Source organism: Chiloscyllium punctatum, chromosome 13 (assembly GCF_047496795.1).
Source record: "Chiloscyllium punctatum isolate Juve2018m chromosome 13, sChiPun1.3, whole genome shotgun sequence".
Taxonomy (NCBI): Eukaryota; Metazoa; Chordata; class Chondrichthyes; order Orectolobiformes; family Hemiscylliidae; genus Chiloscyllium; species Chiloscyllium punctatum.
Window position 1 is genome coordinate 59,179,302 of NC_092751.1, and position 6,000 is coordinate 59,185,301.

General features: G+C 45.0%; 1 non-coding gene across 1 annotated transcript; it reads right to left on the reverse strand.

The window, feature by feature from the left end:
• Nucleotides 1-2,163: 2,163 nt before the first annotated feature.
• Nucleotides 2,164-2,245, reverse strand: trnas-gcu (transfer RNA serine (anticodon GCU)). Its single transcript has one exon. It is a non-coding gene; the product is annotated as a tRNA-Ser (tRNA).
• Between the last annotated feature and the right edge of the window lie 3,755 nt (nucleotides 2,246-6,000).

Consider the following 6,000-nt stretch of genomic DNA (forward strand, 5'->3'; position numbering starts at 1 on the left):
TTACTGCTCCTTAAAAAGGACAATGTTTGTAATAAAATCACAGTTTTATTCCGTGTGAGCGTACGTTATTTGTATTATTTAAATTGAACTTGGTCGCTGTGTAAAATGATGAAATAGATCTCAATTTCTAAACAAAATTGGTATTGTTGTCATCCACCTTAAAATATGGTCATAGAGATGTACAGCATTGAAACAGACCCTTCAGCCCAACCTGCTACGCCGTCCAGATATCCCAACCCAATCTAGTCCCAACCGCCAGCACCCGGTCCATATCTCTCCAGACACATCCTCTGCATATTCCCATCCAAATGCCTCTGAAATGTTGCAGTTGTACCAGCCTCCACCACATCCTCTGGCAGCTCATTCCGTACACGTACCACGCTCTGTGTGAAAACGTTATCCCTTAGGTCTCTTTTATATCTTTCCCCTCTCATACTAAACTTATGCCCTCTAGTTCTGGACTCCCTGATCCCAGGGAAAAGACTTTGTCCATTTATCGTATCCATGCCCCTCATAATTTCGTAAACATCTATAAGGTCAGCCCTCAGCCTACAATGCTCCAGAGGAAACAGCTCCAGCCTGTTGAGCCTCTCCCTAACGCTCAAATCCTCCAACCCTTTCAACATCCTTGGAAATCCTTCCTGAACCCTTTCAAGTTTCACAGCATCTTTCCAATAGGCAGGAGACCAAAATTGCACGCAATATTCCAACAGTGGCCTAACCAATGTCCTGTACAGCCGCAGCATGACCTCCCAACTCCTGTACTCATTACTTCGAACAATAAAGGAAAGCATACAAAACGCCTTCTTCACTGTCCTATCGACCTGCGACTCCATTTTCAAGGAGCTATGAACCTGCACTCCAAGGTCTCTTTCTTCAGCAACATTCCCAAGCCCTTATCATTATTTATATAAGTCCTGCTAACATTTACTTTCCCAAAATACAGCACCTTGCATTTATCCGAATTAAACTCCATCTGTCACTTCTTAACCCATTGGCCCATCTGGTCCAGATCCTGGTGCAATCTGAGTTAATGTTCTTCATTGTCCACTACACCTCCAATTCTGGTGTAATCTCTAATCTTACTAACAGTACCTCTTATGCTGATATTCAAATCATTTATGTAAATGACAAAAAGTCGAGGACCTAGCACCATTCCTTGTGGCACTCCACTGGTCACAGGCCTCCAGTCTGAAAAACAACCCTCCACCGCCACCCTCAGTCGTCTACCTTTGAGCCAGTTCTGTTTCTAAATGGTTGGTTCTCCCTTTATTCCATGAGATCTAATCTTCCGTAATCAGTCCTCCATGAAGTCCATGTAGATCACATCTACTGCTCTTCCCTCATCAATCTTCTTTGTTACTTCTTCAAAAAACTCAATCAAGTTTGTGAGACATGATTTCCCACGAAAGGCATGTCGGGTATTAGAACGAAATATCTGTTAATGACATGCGTTTAAAGACACTTTAAATCATTTTTCATGTTTATGCTGCATTAATCTGTGGTTATTGATCCACAGTTTACGTTCACTTCCTGCAGTTAAAATGCTGACTTCTCAAGTTGTTCATAGTTCAATGTGATGCATTCCAGTGTGTGCATAACGAGAGGGAGCTTGCTTCCCACATCTTGTGCTTATCTGTGTCTTATGTTCAGCCTTCATCAATGGCGAGAACAAGGGGGAAAGGGCGAGACCAATGTGTAAGTCTGTCCGTGCCAATGCACGGTACCCACATCGGCAATTCTCTCTGTGCAATCACAGCCAGTTTTTTTGTGTCGCTACACCCACCCCTGCATCTTTTGAAATATCTCTATTATTTTGTGGTGTCTCTCTGCGCTCTTCCCACCAAGATGAATCACTTCTACCCAACCTGCTTCAGATTTCATTTGACAAAACACTCGTTAAGGACCATTGCATTAAAGATGCACATCGCATCTCTCGTTATTTGGTTTTCCTGGATCTCTTTCATACGATAAAAGTTAACAGCAACTTGACTTGGGAAAGAAAATCGCGTTCCTTTTCGTTGTCCCATTTCAATCTACATTTCAATGCAGTTAGGCAACAGGCTAAAATTATTGTTTGAGGTTTTATAATACCGTCGATGCATTTCAACAAACAATTGGAGTTCCAATTTCAATAAGACAGCTGTGATAATCCAAAATTAGCGACGAGAGTGGGACTCGAACCCACGCGTGCACAGCACAATGGATTAGCAGTGCATCGCCTTAAACTCTCGGCCACCTCGTCAGACATGCATGTATGCATGTAACCTAATCTCGAGACCATCACAACCTCATCATCTCTGGGAATCTCTCATTCACAGCCTCCAACCTCATTGTCCATGAACCCCGCACTGCCCGATTCTACCTGCTTCCTATGACCTGCTGTCTCAGCCTGCGCCTGTCCGAGCCAACTCATCTCTTCCTACCTCAACACCTTCCTGTCTCCCCAGTCCAGGAAATCCTCACCTACGTTTGTGACACCACCGAAGCACTGGTCCACACGTCATCTTCACCTTAGACATCCCGTCCCTCTGCACATCCATCTGCCATGACGAAAGTCTCCAAGCCCTCTGTTTCTTCATCTCACCCCATCCCAACTAGTACACTTCCACCGACACCCTCATCCTCCTGGATAAACTGGTCCTCATGCTCAACAACATTTCTGTCCAATCCTCCCACTTCCTCCAAATCAAAGTGGTAGCCATGTGCACCTGCATGTGACCGAGCTGTGCCTGCCTGTTTGTCAGATATGTGGAATTGTCCGTCTTTCGCAGTTACACTGGCACCTCTCTCCACTTGTAACTCCGCTATATTGATGAATCCATTGGCCCCACTTCCTGCTCCCACAAGGAGTTTAACTGTTCACCAACGTTACCAACACCTTTCACCCCGACGTCAAATTCACCTGGATCTCCTTGGCAACTTCCTTCAACTTCTTGGACCTGTGCATCACCGTCTCCAGCGAATGATTAATGACAGAGATGTACTAGAAGCCTACCGACTCCCACGGGTACCAATATTACACCCCCTCCGCCACCTCGTGTAAAAACACCATCCCTTATTCCCAATTCCTCCGCCTCCACTACATCTTTTCCCAGGATGACCAACTCTACCTCAGGAAGTCCCAGTTGGTCTCCTTCCCACGTGGTTGACCTTGATCTCCAGTGCATCTCCTCCACGTCACTCACAACCGCCCTTAAATCCCACCCCTCCCGCAATAAGGACAGAACCCCATGGTCCTCAACTGTCACCCCACCAAACTCAGCTTCAACCACATCAGACTCCAGCACTTCTGCAATCTCCATACACACCCCACTATCAGGTATATATTTACCTACGTACCCTTATCAGCATTCTGAAAAGACCATTCCCTCCACGAGCCCCTCGTCAGGTCTACAACCGTCAATAAACCCACACCCCACTACTGGCAGCTTTTCTTGCCACCGCAGGAAGGGTAAAAGCAGCGCCCACATCACTCCATTCATCTCCGTCTAAGGCCCAAGGTATACTTCCACATCTGTTAGAAATTCACTTGTACAACATCCAAGGTCATCTATTGCATCCGTTGAACCCAATGTGGACTCCTCTACATCAGAGAGACAGGACACCTTCTTGCAGATCATTTCAGAGAACATCTTTGGGACACCGCACCCACCAACTTCACCATCCCGTGACTGGACACTTCAACTCCCCCTCCCACTCCGTCAAAGACGTGCAGCTCCTTGGCCTCCTTCAGCGCCAAACCATAACCACCCAATACCTGGAGGACGAATGACGTATATTCCGCGTTGGGACTCTGTCACTTCACTGGGTAAGTTTGTGATTTGAACAATTTCCTCATTTCCCTTGCCACAAGTCCCAAGCCTCAAACTTGTCATCGCCCTCTGGACCCATTCCATCACTGTTCCCTCTGAACTATCATCTTCTCCCTCACCTTCATCCAACTACCGCTTTCCCAACTATCTCTGCCCAACCCTGCACCCTTACCATTTATCTCTCAGTCCCGACTCATAAGCCTTATTCCTGTTGAAGGGCTATACCTGAAACGTGGATTCTCCTGCTCCTCGGATGCGGACTGAACTGCTGTGCATTTCCACCACCACACTCCCGACTCAAATCTACAGCATCTGCAGTCCTAACTTTCTCCTAGGAATAATCAATGACCTCGGAGTGAAGATGCCCCTGATTGCAGTGATCTCAGTGTGACTGAGTTTTGCATTTATTTTGGGTGAGGGTAGGCTGGATCTGAGACGAGCGCTTAACACCCAGACAATGGGGATGGTATCAGATACCGAAGTTAGGGCGGGCTGAAGTGAAATGGAAAAATCTGTCAGAAGGTGGATCAGTACAAATGCATCATATCACTCAGACTGTAAAAGACACGCAGAAGGAGCAAATCAACTTCACTTCACGCACAATAACAGGTAACGTGGGAAGAAGACAATACAACACAATGAGATGGAATGGAATTGTTGATGAGAAAGGATTAAATATTTAAGCTATTTTACACACAGACTGTCGTCACATTGGAAAAAGGAAATAACAGCAGTGTAACGGTGATATTTGCCTATGACATCTCAATTCCAAGAGACGTTGACATATTATCTTCTGCATCAGCGTGGCCTAGTGAAAGCATGATCGGCCCATCAATCAGAATTCAATACTTCAAAGCTCTCCTCTGCGCTGTACAACCTATTTTCTGCTCCTGTATTCAGATCCCAATCGCTTCACAGTCGATCTTTTTCTGCTTCCTGCCTCACGTAAACACTTGAAACTAATCAAATCCCCAGTGCTTCCACATTAACCCATATTTTGTAACTCCCGAGCAGACACAGGTACGGGTGTCCAATTGGCCTTTTCGAGCGCTCTCACTCTGTATGATCTGAATGATAAAGTGCACTGTATCTGATCCGCAGGACACACTGCAGAAATTATCCCATTCCAGTGGACTGAGCTGCCTCCATTGATAGAGCTGTTTCCATTCGTAGAGTATCACACAGTCACAGCGAACATCTTTTGATGTCATCCTCGAAGGTACTTGCTACAAAAATCTGAAGATTGCGGGAAACTGCTGTCGTCAGAGCGATATACAGAGGCCCAGAGGGAGCCTAGTGGGCCCATAAACCAGAAATCAATGGATAAAAATATTCTTCTTTTTAGAAGAATCCAATTCAGACCATCAAGTTAACACTTCCTCGGGAGAAAATGGATGTGGGAGAGCGGACAGTCTCAACTGGTTCCAGCATTTACAATCTTGGTCCGTGTGACAACAAAAGCAGAAACCTGGAACTTTTTATCTTGCTTCTGAAAAACAGGTTAGTAAATTTTGAAGAGCATCGATATTTCTTCCTGGTGTTCATGAAATGTTCAAGAGCAGAGTACGGTTCCCTGAGTATGGTCTGACTTCTGGGTTATGGACTGTGATGTTTTGCTTACATGATCTGAACACATACAAAGAAATGACTCAGTGACAAGATCTGCTGAATCGGATTCAGTGAAGAACAGAAGCCGATGAAATGAAAAGAGGCGTAAGACTGTGAATGCAGCAAATTATTTTCCAGACTCGAGGAGAGTACACAGTGCTGTTTCCAGGGATCAATATCTGTGCAAGCAGCGTTGGGTGTCAATGTACTGCATCTTTTGTGTAATGGTGCAAAAGCACGGACCTTTTGTATAGAGGGGATAACTTCAAAATGACCAAAGAGGCAAAACACACAAATGAGCTAAACAACAAAGTAACCACAAAATTTGGTGTTACATCATGGGGTAAATTTCCCTGCTCAAATTTCATTCTAAATCACTCTCTGTCTAATTCATAAGACTGATATTCAAACAGTGAATGGTATGTCAATAAAAACTGCTCTGGTCTCACAACTTCACCATTCCATACCCACCCCCTTATGTATGTCTGGCAATAGTAATTGATCCCTCACTGTGTTACTTCAGCACACGGAGGGAACAAATAACTATAAGAACAACAGTCAAGTATGTGAGTAGGAT